This window comes from Neopsephotus bourkii, unplaced genomic scaffold (assembly GCF_033783945.1).
Source record: "Neopsephotus bourkii isolate Nb327-2 ecotype Australia unplaced genomic scaffold, CSIRO-AGI_Nbou_v1 NB_318, whole genome shotgun sequence".
Taxonomy (NCBI): domain Eukaryota; kingdom Metazoa; phylum Chordata; class Aves; order Psittaciformes; family Psittacidae; genus Neopsephotus; species Neopsephotus bourkii.
The window spans coordinates 2,525,597-2,542,392 of record NW_026900826.1 but is presented as its reverse complement, the minus strand read 5'-3'; the positions used below and the strand labels follow the sequence as shown (position 1 = coordinate 2,542,392).

At 40.3% G+C, this 16,796-nt stretch overlaps 1 protein-coding gene across 9 annotated transcripts in view; it reads left to right on the top strand.

The window, feature by feature from the left end:
• Positions 1–822: 822 nt before the first annotated feature.
• SEMA6D (semaphorin 6D) overlaps positions 823–16,796 on the top strand; it is a 214,092-nt gene continuing 198,118 nt past the window's right edge. For 6 of the 9 annotated variants that reach the window (XM_061347387.1, XM_061347389.1, XM_061347385.1 and 3 more), the window contains exon 1: positions 823–922. The gene's annotated coding sequence lies outside the window, so the exon portion shown is untranslated. The remainder of the gene's footprint in view (positions 923–16,796) is intronic. The other 3 variants (XM_061347391.1, XM_061347390.1, XM_061347380.1) reach the window with 2 other exon arrangements.

Genomic DNA, 16,796 nt, shown 5'->3' with positions numbered 1-16,796 from the left:
CAAAGAGGTTCAGACTAGACATTATGTTGCAACTCCCCAAATATGAGATTTTAATAAACAGCAGCAAAACAAAGCAAAACAAAAACAAAAACCACCAAACCAAACCTAAATTTATCTTTAAGTTTCAAATTTAAAGCCAACTTTTTCTAATGTTGGTTGAGAAAGAGTATTCTGAAAAGGCGTCGTTGCAAAATCTGCAAGGACACCAGACCAGACGATTTCTGCTCCGTGCCAACTGAGGCTTTTGTCGATGATCTCGGACCCGTGGGAACGAACCCGGGCTCTGCTCTGACTCTTGCAGGTACAGACGGGAGCAGCGGCGCGCTCGGGAGCCGGGTGAGCAGAAGGAAGCAATCCCCCCCACACACCTAACGGGAAGTTCGCCGGGGTGCGAAGCAGCAAAAGTAAATCGGTTTACTTTTCAGAGAGAAATCTGTGCTTGGCGCCTTTCCCCGCAGCTAAGCGGAGCGGCTCCGTTACGGGTTGCTGAGGAGCAGCGTTTGCGGGGCCGGGCGGGAGGCGTCTCTGGCGGCTGCGGGCTCCAGGCCGACCCGCTCCTCAGGGCGCCCCGTTACCGCCGCTGCCCCCCAGCCGCGGGCGAGCAGCACCGGGACTGCGCTAGCGGGGGGAGCAGGGGACAAAGGCGCGAGGAGGAGGCGAGAGGGGCCCGGCGGGGAGCGGGGATGCGGCAACAGGCCCGAGCGGGGACCAGCGCGAGCAGGTGCGCGGGGCCGGGCGGGGCCGCCGGCGGACAATGGTGCGCGCGGGGCAGGGGCGGGCGCAGGTGCGGGGCGGGGCCGCGGGCGGGGTGTGAGGCGGGGCGGGCCCCGCCGCCAGCCGGGCATCACCGCACCCGCGCCGCGGAGTTGGCCGCGCCGGCAGCCGCGCCCGGAGCCGCTCCCCTGCGGCCTGCGCAGACCCCGTAAGTCCGCCCGTCCTTCGTCCCTCCGTGCGCCGCGGAGCTGGCTCCAGCCGCCCGCTCCCGCGGTGTCATTGCCCGGCGCGCAGCCGGGGCGCCGGGCGGGTCTCGTATCCCGCCCATTGTTCGCGGAGCCCCGGGGCTGGGGGGGGGGGCCGCGGTGGGGCTGAGGTGGGGCGGTCGCGAGCGGCTCCGCGGGCGCTCCCCCGGTGCTCTGGCGGCGGTAAGTGTGTCTCCTCGGGCGCCGGGAGCTCGGTGCCGCTCGGCTGCTGTCGCTGCTAATTCCTCTCCGATGTCCCTACTTTCCGATTATTCTCCCCGCTGGAGGCTCAGCCCTTTCTGCTCAGCGCACTGGCGGAATATTTATTTAATTGTTTTAAATAATGGTATCCCCTCCTCGGTTGTCTCGCAGCAGAAATGGGCATGCTGTGAAAGGTCTCTCTCTGCAGCATTCATGAACCACCTTTGCCAACGAAGGCATGTGCATTCAGAAGAGGGTAAATCGGGGAGGGAGATGGGGCAAATGTGTGCTGACAGCCTGTAGGTGACACAGGATCTTGCGAGCACTCTTTCTTCTTACAAGTCTATGTCCTGGTCACTTTGTTTGCCGCACCTTCCACAGAGGAGTATTTCTTCAGCTGTGGAAAGCAGCAACAATTTAAAATCTTCCCGGTAAAACCTGGTACAGCTGCTAACCCTGAAAGGCTGCTGTGCATCGTGTGGTGCTGGGTGTTAATCTCAGCGGACCCAGCACACCTGACTGCCTCGAATGCTTTTTGTTTGATGGTCCTTGATGGACTTGCTAAGTGCATCAGTCTGCTGAGGCTTAGAGTTTGCTAGCTCCCGGGAGCAATACATTTCGTGAACACCCCTGTCTAATGTGGAGTTTGATTTCAAAGGGAAAATCCATGATACAGAACTGGTGTTGTGATTATGAAAAGTGAAATATAATTTCTTTGAAGAAAGAAGAAATCTTGAAGCAATTCATAAAATGAAATACAAGGTTTTTGCAGGAATAGAATATTTTTGTTATCCATTATCAATTTACCTATTTAATTTCTCTCTGCTATAGTAGCAGTTTGTTTTCATTTTCTGGTTTTATTGCCCTTTCCATAATGATTTTCTATTTATTGAATTCCTTTTCTTTCCTATCACTGTGAATGCTGCCCCTAATCCAATTCTTAACAACATTTGTAACTACAGTTCAGTCTGTGCTCTCATCTTAAGGAAAATAAAAATAGTGTAGGCAGTGTCCTTGCTCCTTTCACAACTTTGAATTTACAGGATTCACGCAGTATTGATCCCTTTATTGTTTGTTGGTGTTCTCTTTCAAATGTTAATGAAACTTGGCCTATTTCTGGCAGGTCTTGATTGAGAACATGAAATAAAAATGCATTGGTTGCCTTTAATGATGATTTTGGCTACTCCCATTGTGTGTTTTCCAATAACAACATGATGCAAGTTGTGTGTACATCTTATCGGGGGGGGGGGCCCCCCCTTCCCCTCCGGTATTTTTAGTCTTCATCAAAATGTTTGGTCATCAGCAAGCCCATTTTTTTTACATAACTCAAATTTGGTTAAATATGGTGCTAAAACACACACAATTACTATGGTTTAATTTTTTTTCCTGCCCTAAGAAAATAAAAGAGGAGTCTTAACTCCTTTTGTGTATAAGGAAAGGTTTAATAGACAGTGGAGAACCAGAGATTTCTTTCTTTTGGAAAAGAACCCTTACCAATGTTTATTGAATTTGCTCATCTGCATAAAGAAAAGAACTCTTGTTTTGTTATCTAGCAGCTGTAGGAAGATTGACAGCTACAAATTGCAAATCTATGAAGGATCTGTCCATGGCACAATTTTTAGTTCATTTAGATCGTTATCTTGCACATCTTGTCATTTGCAAAATTATATAAACAAGATCAGTAAGTTTGTGGGGAAGATACAAATGCAGTGAATATACTGCATAGATTCTGAAGCTGTTTGAGATAATTAGCGGAGCATAGTCTTGCCTCAAATATGACATTAATACAGTTAATTTAAATTTGGATATGAACACAATTGTAAACATTGTGCTCTAGAGAAGAAATACATATTTTGAAACATGCTAGCTCTGTCAGGAGAACATTAAGTGTAATAGTCTTTTTGTTAAGATAAAGAGAGCATCACTGATGTCGTGGTGTGCTTTGCATTTTTAAACAGAACCTAATGAATTACAAACATTCATTACACTACAAGCAATCGCTGAAAATTCTCAGTACCCCAAAAGAGGGAGTTACTTGTATACTCATACTTGCATGTTTTCCCATTATTCTTTCACTGTGAAAAACAGAAATAAAAACCCAAGCTATTGTTCTGAAATGAATTTTCGGTGAGTTCCAAATGGTTTTTTGCTCTGCTTCTATCTTGTAAATTTATGTTTAAATACCTCAGTGTGTTCAGGTTATGGAACTTTTTGGGAAGTGTGGGAAAGCTGCAGGAGGTGCTGGGAGCAGCCTTTGTTGGGTCTTGGAAGTCTTAAGGGCATATAATCTGCTGTGGAAAGTCATGCTTACTGAGTGGCAAAGAAAGAAGGTAGCTGAAGTTTACAAAGGTCAAAAAGAGTGATGTGCTAATTTTAAAGGCCGTCTTGTATAATTATTGCTTATGTTAACATGTCAGGATGTAAAAAAATAAATATTTCTTGGTGTGTGGTTTTATCTAGATTTTTAACAATTAACTTTCTTAAACATGATATTTGTAACACAGTTACTGTTCTTCTAATGCTGTTTTGTTCTCCGTGCCAGTGGAAATGGGCTGTACGAACAGGCCTATGCCAACTTACAACTCTTGAATGCCTCAGTTCATGACTGGTCTTGGCACTGTGCATTGTGCGCTGTTGCTTTCCAGAAACTGATTTCTTTTAAGCATGTGGGTTTCTGGAGCTCAGTTTTGTTTTACCTCCTATCTGTTTCCCATGTGTGCATGGCAGAGGTGATGGTCATGGTCAGCAGACAGGTGATGTGAAGCTCATCCTTCCTGTTTGTGTTGACCACCAGCACTGTAGGTTGGCTTGGGTCAGTATGGAAAAAGCTGGGTAGTTCCTTGCGGTGAGGTGGGTGAATGAGGAGGCTGACGTCCTTTGCTGTTCACCAAGGGTAGGTGCTGAGAGTTTACTACTGAACTCTGCTGCTATTTACAGGTGGTTTAAAGTTATTCTGAATACTGTCTCTTAAGTGTTTATCTTGTGAATTAATTCCTGCTATGGCACTGTATTTTTAAATTAACTCAAACCTAAATGGGTTCAAAATGCAAGAGACCAGTTTTATAAATGGCAGTGTTAATGGCAGATGACAAAATACAGGGGCTGAAGAATACACACCATTTTATCTGTTGGTTACTCGTAATTCCCATACCATACTACAACAACATTGGTTATCCCTGATGCTCCAGGTGATTGTCCTTGAATAAATTGCAGTGGAACTGAAATGGAAATTGCATCAGTGTGCATCTGCAGGAACTCCAGGTCATAAAACAAGTCCTAGGTTTGATCTGAAGTAATCAAGTATTGTTGATTCCCAAGGAAGTGCTTAATGCTCATCTCTTTCTTTCCAGGCAAGAAAGCAGTCAATAAGGATGCCTATTACATGGGGAGTAAAGTTTTAGTGGAGAAAGTCTGTGTCTCAAACTAGGTGGTGGTATGAATGATTTAATTGTGAACTAATGTAAATGGTGTACAGAAAACCAGACAAATCTTCAAAATGTACTTGCAATTCAAAATAAGAGAAAAGAAAGATGCAGTATTTTCAAAGGCTGGTACTTGGTAATGTTTCATGGCTAGAAACAAATATTCTAAAATAGAACTAGGGATTTCTTTTTTTCTGATGGTATAAAACACCTGTTTTTTCCATTGTAAGCTGAAGATCACTTGACTTTATCATGCAATTCAGATGCTTAAGACAAGCTTTCTCTGGTGAGGAAGAGTCATTGTATTTCTTGGTGTATTCTACTCCCGTGGCAGGCCTGCAAACACAGCATGTGCTTGCAATGCTGTTAGCAAAGGAACTGTTCTTTTAGCTCAAGTAGTAAAGATCTCCATTTGGAAGAAAGGTTTTTTTGAGTCCTTTGTTCCAGAGTAGGAGGAGTTCCTACCAGTTTTACAGTAGTATTTTTAAGCAGCTTCAATTATGTATTCTTAACTTTGGTTCACTAATGGGAGCTCACCTTTCAGTCTCTCTGACCTTTTTCAGTGAGGTTAGCTTCTGCTGAATCCACCCTGTCTGTTCTGTTAGGTTGTAATTCCCTTTACAAAGTCAACTTTTGCCTTTCTTTATTCTGTCACTTCTGATTTTGATCATCTTCCCTCAGTTCTCCGAAGTATTTTGTATTCATTAATCCTTACCTTTCCCACTGATATACCACTTCTGTCTCCCTTAGTCTAGCCAAAGAACCCAATTCCTTTTACTCCAACTGCTTCATTTGCTCACTAGCTCGAAGATCTCTTTACACTTACAACTTTTTCTCCCACTTCAAAGCTAGTCATGACAATGTGACAGCACACATTTTCTTTCTCCAGCTGTAGCGTGTATCTGTAAGTCTAGTATTATGTTTCTGAACTTGAATTTTTTTTTATGCCGCTAACACTGTACACGAAGTTGTCCCTGTGAAGGGAGTTCATCTTTGCAAGTAGTTTTACGCTGGAAATTGGTGATCTGTCCATGGTTTTGAAAGCCAGCAGAATCGATGCTTAAGGGCATGCATTGTGTGTGTGAGAGAGATGATCGGCACAATGGTTCTGCTCTGAGACGTACGTGATTGTAATTTTCTTGGTTAAAAAGTTAACTGACAAACTAGGATAGATTCTATTTTTTCCCAGAACAAAAAAGAAGCAGTCTTCTTGAGTCAACGGCCTGTGCCTCTTTCCTTTGCTAGTCTCCCAAGGTTCAGAATTCTCTCTTGAGATCTATTCCCTTCTACAGAGTTACGATTTTTCTACGAACTGTATTAGACGGTTCTTTGTGAGATTACAGAATTCTGCTTCATTGCAGCTGCTCTATAAAGGAGTAGTTTAGCCCTGCACTTTCTTCATGGGTGGTAGCTTCTTGCTAGCCCTTCATGGAAAATATTATTGTAATTCAAATACTAGCCAAATTTACAAAATCTACTTTAAAAATGTTTTAACCTCATTTATTTGTGAGACATGGAAGAGATTGAGTTCTTTCATTTAATGGAAATGCCCAGTACTGAGTCAGGTACAGTCAACCTGAAAATGTCAGATCATAAAGTTCAGCATTTTCAAATTGGGGTTGAAGTGAGGGAGACCCACTTATACTTTGCCATTTCAAGCAAGTATTACTTTTTTCACTTCCCCATAATTGAAAGAACAGGTGAACGGCCCTGTCTAAGGCTGTAAAATTAAAAAGAAAAATCACCTTCAGAAGGAAGGAAACCAAGCATTTCACAAAGCAAAAGATCAAGATGGGACATTTCAGCTATAAATGAGAAAATGCACAAACGCAATTAGCATGAGAATGTGGGTTTACAGTGCAAAGTCTAATGAAGTAATTAGGTTCCTCTGTTTCATACATAGGAAGTGAAAAATCCAAGACATGAACAATCATGAAACCAAGTATCTAAAATTTTCCTGAACTAGAACGTAGGTTTCCTAGACAGTCTCCAATTAGGTCGCACAATTGCATCATGACATTTAAAAGAAAAAATTAATCTTTGAAGTGTCCAGATCGAGAGATCTTTGCATTATCCAATATCCATCCTATTCTGCATGTCCTTTCCCCATTTACTGATTAATGTGACCCAGCTATGAGACCAGAGGTTTTAATAGTAAAATCTATTTTCTTAGTGTGCTTCACAGCTTTCTAATGATTATTTTTTTTTTCAGAGTAGCAGTACCACTGGGGTTTCTGTTGATACCTTGTACCAGATGTAACTATTAAAGCTTCTGCAGGTTGGATCTTGGCTGTCATGCTGGTCACTGAAGAAATAAGGAGCATGCAATTGCTAATATAACTATTAAGGCTGGTTTTGCATTTCTATTGTAGAGACAGGAATAGAATTCAGTTCTCTGGAGCAGCTTACAATTGCATTTATCAGTGAAATCTTCTTTTACTCTTCTGTCTCATTCACTGCAAACCTCTCAGCTTTTACTACTAAAAAAGAGTTGGGGATTGTATATAAACTTTCGTCCTCCCCAGTAAGTTGCTGTCTAAGTCTTCATTACATTTAGACAAGATTAATCAGGCTGAAACTACCAGCAGGCTTGTTACTCCCACATTGTAAATGCACAGCACCACAGTATTTATTTATTTTTTTAAAACACTGCTTTTATGTTGCTCTGTGTGTTAATACCATCCTATGCTGCTAAGATGTAAAGGCATTGTGTCTGCTTCCATGGTCTGTGAGCAATGTTTGAACCTTTGTTTCACCAGGCACCTGAACTAATGAAGTGTTAAGGAAAGTAGCTGGTTCTGCTTGAACTATGTTAATGGAGAACATGATACATACTTTGCCAGATCTACCATTATTTTGTCATTTTCCCTAGCAATCTTGGATCTTACTCAGATCTGGAAGAGTATTCTAATTCAGTCATCTAAACTCATATCCTGATAACTGGACATCTCTTTGCTCTAGTGTCCCACATAAGTCTGACCTGTTTTCTTGTTTCTTTTTTTCCACTGCTTACCTTCATCCCACTTTTGTTTTCCATTCCCAAGCTCCTTCTCCAGACATCTTGCCCTTGCATCAGTGACTTAACAGCCCTATTCCCCTTCCTATACAGGTTTACCGATCTTGACTTTTCTTTGTTCCTCTCATTTTCCCTTACCACACAGTCTCACTTGTCTGCTCTGTAGTTTCCTTACTCCTATTCTATTCTGGTAGTGAGTCAACTATGTTTTCCCATTGAAAAATGACAAAACCTCATTCTTTCTCCAAATTGCTTGAGGTTGTGAGGAGAGAAGCTTTACCTGCTGGTTGCCTTGGTAGCCAAAGCTGTGCTGGCTCCACCAAATAATAAAAAGAAAACTCTGGGGGGAGTTTTGCCAGGTCCCTGCGCATGTAAGGTAAAACATGTTGAACACATGCTGAAGTTCCAGAGAGCACAGCTGTTAAACTCTAAACCCCTACAGAGAATTCCACACACTTATAAAGTAGACAAGCTTCTCTTCTTCCATGTGAAGAATGTCATTAGGACACGGTAGGAATGTTTTGATCAAATGCGAAGTCTTTCCACCAGTGCAGGAAAGCCTTTGGACTTTCTCAGGAAAACATGGGCTTGTTCATGTTAAGGCATTCCCATTTTCTCCTCACAAACTATACATATGGCAAACTATGTAATTCTAATGAAGCATTATTGAAAAACCATAAGAAAACATTTCCCCCTGCCCTGTAAAGTGTAATCATAATGACATTTGTGCAAAACTGCACCTACCCCTACTTGTAACAGCATCCTATATCAGGACATGTTGGGCAGCCTTAGGTAGGCAAACAGCTCCTATCCCACCTTTGACTCTGCACTGGTAGTCTAGAATATTTGTGTGTGTGCAGATCCCAGGCCTGCTGGGATGTGCCTGTGCTTGCACTGTGCAGTACTGTGCTGAAATGAAAGCCAGTTAAGTAGGAAAAACAACGTGAATTAGCGCAAAGCAGAGTGCTTTGCTACGAGGTCTCCTGCATACAGAGTAGTTCAAGAATTCCCACAAAATACCACTGTACACAGTATAGCTGTGAGTGCTTTGGAGGATGGAGCTACACACTGAAAAGCCATTACATCTGTGGGAATACAGCTGGCATGTCTGCAAGTGTATGGGTGGGAGGGAGGAAATACGTGATAAAGTTGGCATTGGAGATTTCAGTAGCAATCCAACTTAAGATGACTGTGTTACTCACAATTGAAAGAGACATATATGTTGATGGATAGATGCAGAGAGTACGAGATCGGTGTCTATGTTGGTATGTATCTGCTTGAAAATAAGATGAAGTGAAGATAAAACGCAGTTAAATCTTAAAGCACTGCAATCTGAGAAGTAACACTGTTCTGTAACCATTTTGCCCTGTAGAAATGTTCACATGTATGGCTCAGCTCATTATCTGTGAGTATGGAGATGGCAATTAATTGCCAAATGGGGATTTACCTTGTTAGGCTATCAACTGCTTAAAGAAAAAAAAAAAGTTCTACAATTTAATTTTATATGTGATGAGGAAATACAGAATTTTCATGGGGCTTTTTGCTTTATTTAAACTGTAAAATTCAAACTCTTCTTACCCATGCATTATTTCAGTGTGCTGTGAGCATCTAGCAGACATACTCGTTGAGAAATTGTCAGGAATGTTGTTACCACTTTGCTTTCTGGCAGACAGTCTATAATCCAGTTTGTCAAATGAATTTTCTTGATTGCCTTGCAGCATATGCAAAGTACTTAAAAATGTCATAATTACCTCTCTGAAGAGTTGGGTTGGGGGAGAAGAGCAAGATACAAAAGAAAACAGGCAAAAATTCAGCTTTTTATTCTTTTGCAAGTATAAAGAAAATGGTACTGTATAAAGGCAGTACAAAAGATGTAACAGAAATGTTGTAATGAGTGCAATCAAGTCATTCAAAATGCTGGGTAGTGATTGTATTGTGGTGGGGTGGGAAACAGATTGCTGTGTAAAACATTTAATATTTGTTTGTTTTAATTCAGCAAGCTAAACGTAAAGTATCAAATCCACCTGACTTTCATCTGAATATAAGGATTTGAAATGTCAGTTCTGCAGGACTTTTAAATGGCGGGTGCTTGCTGTAGTCAGTGGGTGTCCCTCTGCCTCTGAGTCCACTGTTCAAAATTGCAATAAGATCAAAAATCATTTCTTTCACTTCTACTACTCTGATATTTCGTGTGTTTCAGAATGCATGGAACAGCTGTCATTGCTGGCTTTTTACAGAATTTACAACTTACACTGACTTTGTTACCTACACTGAAGCGCGGAGAAATGCTTTTCCTAAATGTTATGATGTTTGCATTATGCATAGGCTTAAGCTATTGTTTCTTCTATGCTAACTTATATTCTTCTTACCAAAATCATGCTCACAATATTTGCATGGAATCTGTGAAGGGCAAAGATACAAACCCTTAGCAAACAGACAGGGTTTCACAGAGAAGTGAGAAAACACTTTGCAAGATTCATGGTATGAATTAAGCTGCTAGTTGATCAGCTTTTGCAGCTATTTTTCCTACCACTTGAGAAAGGCCAGTGTGTGGTACAGTGAATCTGGAGATCTTAGTGGCCGATATTCCTGTATCTCAGCCTCTCGATTTCTAAAATGTCAATAGTGCTTATAAATCAGAAGAGTCTGTTTGGTATTCTGGGCAGTGCGCTTGCGAAGCCAGGCTAGAGGGAGCACCATGATTGTTGCCTTTTCGCTCAAACCCCAAGAATTGTTGGGAGAAAAAGATTCTCTTATGTGGAAAAAGACCTTCTCGGTCTGTTGCCAGGAGGTGTCACTACAGCTCAGGAGTAACTGTATTGTCCCCTGAGACACAAATAGTTTCAAGGTCTCATTTAAGTGATGATGTTACCTGGTGAATTAATGCACTGCCCTTTATATAGGGGCCTTATATATGCCTGAAGAATGAACAATGAAATTGTGCAGTGTACTAATTAATATATAGAAAAGTAAAAAAAAAAAAAATAATGCTAATGTATGCTGAGTGTATTGTCCCTCAGAAATCCCCTTACTGCATTGATACGGAAATATGCATGTGATGAGAGCTGTGTGCATCCTTCCTTTGGGGAATTGGTGCTTACACAGAGCTGACTGATGCAGTCGTTTGTACTCCCTTGGTCCCGTTCACCTCTCAGGGTTGTAGCAAAATCTCGGCAATCACTGATCAAATGTATTACGCTAGAATTAGCATGGCAGGATATCTGTGAAAACCATGAGGGTAAAAGTGTAAATCTGAAGGAGATAGAGCCATGAATTGGTCTGGGAGATATATCCTTAAATGCTACTAATACCGCTCTTCCAAAACAATTTAAATCACTTATTTTAATGCATGAGATTAATGCATGAGAAGCTTTTTATACTCAATCAGTTTTGTACAGCATATTATATGTATTTTATACAGCCTGCTAATGAGCTGAAGACTTGTTAATTATATGTTGCTAATATGTGTGTGGAATGGCATAGCTGCTGAATTATGCACATTATTTTTCTTTACAGCGAAGCCTTCCTCTTAACTGTGTCTGTCCTGGTTGAAAATGTGCACCTCAGGTTGCCACTGCTAACTTACCTCTGTCACTTCGTTGTCATCAATCTCAGGGTTTTGGTGGTATGAAGAGTCAGCCTGAAAGCTGGAAGACTTGGCTAGGCAATAAAAAAAAATATACTGCTTAAAAACAGCTGTTGTGAATTTTATATCCCCTGAAATAAAAGAAAAAGTTTAATAAAGGAGTGTAAAATCTGTAATGGTTCATTTCATTTCCTTCCCTCTGCTGTCTGGTTTGTAATTCATTACAGTTTTCCTATTTAATATTGTCCTCTTGATGTAGAAAAACCAATCACCACCCTCCACACCCCCCCCCCAAACAACAGCCAAACCTGAAGTTATACATGTTATTTGCAGCAAGATGTTCTATTACACGAGATCAGTGTTGTGAGAATCGGAATCTCGGTATAGATAGGTCCTGAATCTATCACCCTTAAAAGAGTATAAAATGTAATGGTAAAGCTGATCAGCTGCTTCTTGCCTTGGAAAATTCCAGAAAGCTATAAAAATTTACAATGCTGGTGATACAAGTTACTTACTAAACAGTGTGCTTTTATGTAAACTTGGTGTCTAGCATAGAATTTAAATCATTACGTGGAAATAAGATTTTCAAAATCTGTGTCTTTTACTATGAATTATTCATGTAAATGAATACTGATATCTAGCTCAGTAAGTGTTGAATGGGGATGATGTTTAATTTACATGTATTGGAGGTCATTTTCATAGATCTAGGGGAAACATGGATGATGAAAGCAAACTGGTATACCTTCGCTTTTATGGAGAGCTCTAACCTCCATTCATATGTACACTGTGAGGTCGCTGTTCAAGTGGCCATGTAGTGCTCTTAGTGTGTGTGTGTGATCTGAACAGTGTGAATGCACCTCCTAAGCCTTCACTGGTGAAAGATATGCAAAAAAAAAGAAGTGAAAACCTGTATGGAAAACTTGCAAAATTATGTCACTTGGGTGTTCAGTCTCTCTGTTACTTCTTAATCTTCCTTTGGTGGTTTCAAGTTTTGTTCTGACATTTAAAGTGGTGATTTTGATTTAGGAGCCTTAAGTGGATGGAGATCAGCTTATGTTAGCAGTTTTCTCAAGTCAGTATCGCTACCCATTTTGCCATTTTGGAAGCTTCAAATGTTCTGGGAATTGCTGCTCGATTACTTGTCCTTTAAAGAACACTTTGATTTCTCATGCTCTGTCCCGTGGGCTATGGGGTCTGCCCCAGGCTGATCAAACATTCCTGTGTTGTTCAGGTGCTGTTGGAAAGCAGAGGTAGTTTAAACAGGGATATCTGTCACCTGGAAAACTGTGAACTTAAACAATGTCATGATTGCAGCAGGCCTGGTAGGCTGAAAGTCTGAATTGCTTTTCAGTGGCAAATTCAGTGTTGATTCTTTCAAAAACAAAACAAACAAAAACCCCAGCAAAAACCAAACACCCACAAACCCACCAAACAAACAAAAGCAAACCAAAAAACCACCCCAACAGAAATCTCTCAGTTTTTAGTTTAGAAAATTTGAGCTTGTTTCTATTCCTGACTGTAATTGTCTTGGTTAAAGGTTTATGGAAAGTAGAAATGGATACGGCAAAGTCATTTTGCTGAACATTTCTGAAACTCTGTGGGGGAGGTAGTAGAAATATTCTACTTGTAATAAAAGGAGCCACAGCTTTATTTTATATCTCATATTTCTGAGTTTGTCAGTCTAGATGAGGGACTTGTATATGGCTAATATAAGCAGAAGAAAGTCATTGGCCCATCTTGATCACAGGCCCTGGTTGCATTAACTGGGCATTCCCACAAAGAAATGAAGTATTTCTAATACCGTCACTTGAAAACCTGATCAGCTGTTGCGTGTGTTCATGCTCAGAGCTGTGTTATTGAACTTCAGACTAAGGGTCTTCCATGTTTTTCTCTAGTCATTGGGTATTTTTTGTGGTTCATAAGCAACTTACATAAAAAGAAAAGAGCCAGTGTGTCAGAGTATGTGCATCTTGGACACAGAGTCATGGCGAGGGAACAGGTCCAAAGAAGAAAAGGAAAATCCTAAATAAGCTTGAAGGCTTATTCTATCTCTGTTGTTGCTCTTTATGCAGAACGCAAGAGGTTTTATTTGTTGTGCTAACATCAGCTTGTTTCAAATAAGCCATGAAATGACTATTAGACAGATTATCAGCCTTAAAGGATTATATGCATCTTTCATCTTAGTTCCTCTGCAATATATACACAATAACAATAATCAGCTTAGTTAAGTTCCAGCAGGTGGTCTAAAGGGAAAAGTGTGTTTTCCCTCCATCTTCAACAGCAGAGCATGTGATTATGTAGACAATAATTAAGGGAAATTGCTTAGAGGCATTTTGAAGTCTTATGTTCTAAGTGACCAGGTTTGGTTTGTTTTTCTGGGTATTCTTTTAGCCTACTGGTTTCATGACATGACACGGACATGAAGAACTTCTGTTTTTCTTATCTGCCTTGCAAAGGGTGGTGATGATCCTAGCTAGCTGATGCCCTTGCAGTCATCCAAGTTTGATTAATATAAAAACAAACTCTTTTTTGTTTTTTTCCTCTTTTCCATACACATCGTTTTTTTCTCTTCCTGCTTTTGAAACATAGTACCTTTGCAAATAGAGACTCGGATCACTTCCTTTCATGGCATGGAAAGTGGCGGTGGAAGTAGAGCTGAGCTGGTGGTTCTTGGTGGCTTTTTCGTATTCTCCCTTGGGTTGGCTTAACTGCATCTTTGTAGTTAAGACTGAGGGTTGGGTCCAAAATAGCTTTAACCACTTGACATTTCCCAGTAACTTGGGATTTGCCCTTCCATAACAGACACCTTCTGTTTTACTCTAGTTGTTAAACGTAAATTAGTTTATTTTTTTGAAATAAATTATTGCCTATTTGTAGTAGTAAATGTATATGCCAAGTTCTTAAAGTGATATCGATACTATACCAAATATTTTTATACCTGGAAATAACTGCAAAACCAAAAAAGGAACATGGAGCTGTACACTTACTTGTTGGGATTCAGGGACTGAATTAATTCTTTTAAGTGTTTCATTGCAGAGCTTAATTAACTGCTTGCCAAACTTTGTAGCTTAAAGTCAATTGTACATAAACCATTTGGAGTACAATTTATTGTACTGTCTTGAAGAAAATTCATGTGGCCAAGACAGTGTTTGAGGTAAGCAATCATTTCTGTTGTCATTTAAAAACATTTTTTTCCTTTCTGCAGAATTCCTTTAGCTGTTTTCTATGACTGGTATAAAACCATGATAGCTTTAATTTTGTCAAAAGATATCGTAGCTACTAAGAACACCCATGGCAAAATACAGTAATTTATGGCTACGGAAGTAAGCATGTGAAAGAGGCACAGTTTTAAGACTTTGAAATAAAGCCATAGAAGCTATGGTTAACTGGAGACTTTCAAAAGCCTTTTTGTGGTTCTGTATTTTTAATAATGTTTTAAGCCTAGCTTAGAAAATGGCATGGAAATCCCTTGACATACAGATCAAAAACTAAGTGCAATGAGGTGCTGTAGTAGTAATTGCTACAATTGACCAGATCAGTGCTGTGGGGCAGAGAACAGGGGAAGGAATTGGAGGGAGAAGGCAGCCTAAAAGGCTGTTGCACAGTCTCTAATGAAGGTGGTCTTTCCTGCGTATGCCTAAAAATTCCTTTTTTACCCCATATGTTCAGAGAAAAGCTTCCTAATTTATTTCCAGTTTGTTTCCACATTATGTGGTTTTGTTTAGGACACCTGAAAGACTATTCAAGTCTGAATATTAAACTCCCCACAAAGTAAGTTTCAAAGTAGGAACCCAGAAAGAATAAATAGTATGTTATAAAAAGCCCCTTCATATGCCTTTGTGTATGGCAACAAGATTATTTACTACAATATCATGAGCTAATTGATTGATTTCATCTGGCTGAGATGAAAGTACGTTTAGGACAGTGCACTTGCAGAGTTTTTGCCATGACCTTGGTTTTGATTCTTCTTTATGGATTGTCCAGATAGAAGTGTCAGTGTGGTGTTATACTGCAGAGAGCACCAATATTTAAGAAATGCAGGAGAAAAAAAAAATCTTTATTTTTTCTCCATTGTGTGCCACAAATAAATTGCAAGCAGAATGAACAAGAGACTGATTCCACTTGAATTGTGGTTGAAGGAGGGCATTTCATCCTTCTGTCTTATGTAAATCCAATTTGATATTTTTGGAAGTGAGATGCTATTTACCCTCATAAAAAATCTGTACCAGCTTTCCTCATTGCAATAGGTTTTGTTTATAATAATGCACAGCATCCTGTATATTTTGCCACAGATTGATCTGATGGGAATGGAGTGGAAACACACATTAGTGAGACAATGTAAAGATTTCACACTTCTGCTGCTTCTGTAGTGCTTGTGTTTGAGATAAATGACAGACTCCAGGACACCAGTTCTCCTTCTCATTTGCACTTTCTCTAGGCTCCAAGGAAAAGATTCAGAAGCCTAGACATCTAATGCCATTTTAGATGCTCTGGGTACCTGAGACATCTGTCAGGGCTAGCAGGTGTGACAGATGACTTAATGCCTTCTTTAGCAGCAGTTGAAAGCCATGGTGGGATGCCCTTAGGCATCTAAAATAGCACTAATGTCTATGTTTAGGTATCTACATTTCTCCTTAACCCTCTGTTGTAAAATGAAATAAATTGGATAAAGATGACTTAATCAATTTTATAGTATATTTGTATGTGTTTAAGAAATTACCTGGGGTAATTTTATAGTGGAAGTAATAAAAATGAGATTTAAGCTGCATTTGCTTTTGTATCAGTTTAAATAGCTTTAAAAATTCCTTGTAGTAAAACCTCTATGCAAATTGCAATTGTACAACAAGTGAGGTGGGGGCTTTGTTTTTTAAATGATCACTTACAAAGCTCTAGATAATAATTCATATTAAACTTGGTATATATTGAGCTACTGAACTTTCTGGTTGTAAGATAACTTGTGTCAATTTGACATCACTAGATTCAGGGAGATTTTCAGTACTTTGGTTATAAAATGACTGTTTCCATCTAATAGGTGCCATTGTGGAGATCAGACTGTAGTTTCTTCAGTGCAGCACTGTAATTGGGCAGAGCCTTTGATCAGGGGTACATGTGGCAGTGAAGCTGTACCACTAGCAGCGGTTTTGCTTTGGTTTTAGAGTGCCTTTGCACATCCAGACTGGTACCTGTGTGTTCCTGTGATCCTTCTGCTTTTATCACAGACAAAAATTCAGGGATTGGGAGAACTGAGGTTCAAATTCTCTTTTGCAGCAGACTAGAAATAAGGAACCTATCTGCACCTCAAAGACTATGCTGTGGATGTGCAGTTAGCGTCTTTTATTTTGAGTCATGGTAGTCAGGTACTGTGAATACTGAACTAAACTCAATAAATTCTAAATAGCAGTGTTCTGGAAGTGGTAGTTACTCATTGAGCTCTATGATCAAAACGAAATTCTGAGCACTCCAGTATTATATTATGTATTTATGTTCTCTGTAGTCAATGTACAGTTAAACAATAAGGCACAACAGGCATTAATCCTTTTGAAATATACTCCTGATGTCAGTGGTATTGTTTGGAATGAGCTGAAGGGTGTGTTGCTTTAACTACTTGAGTG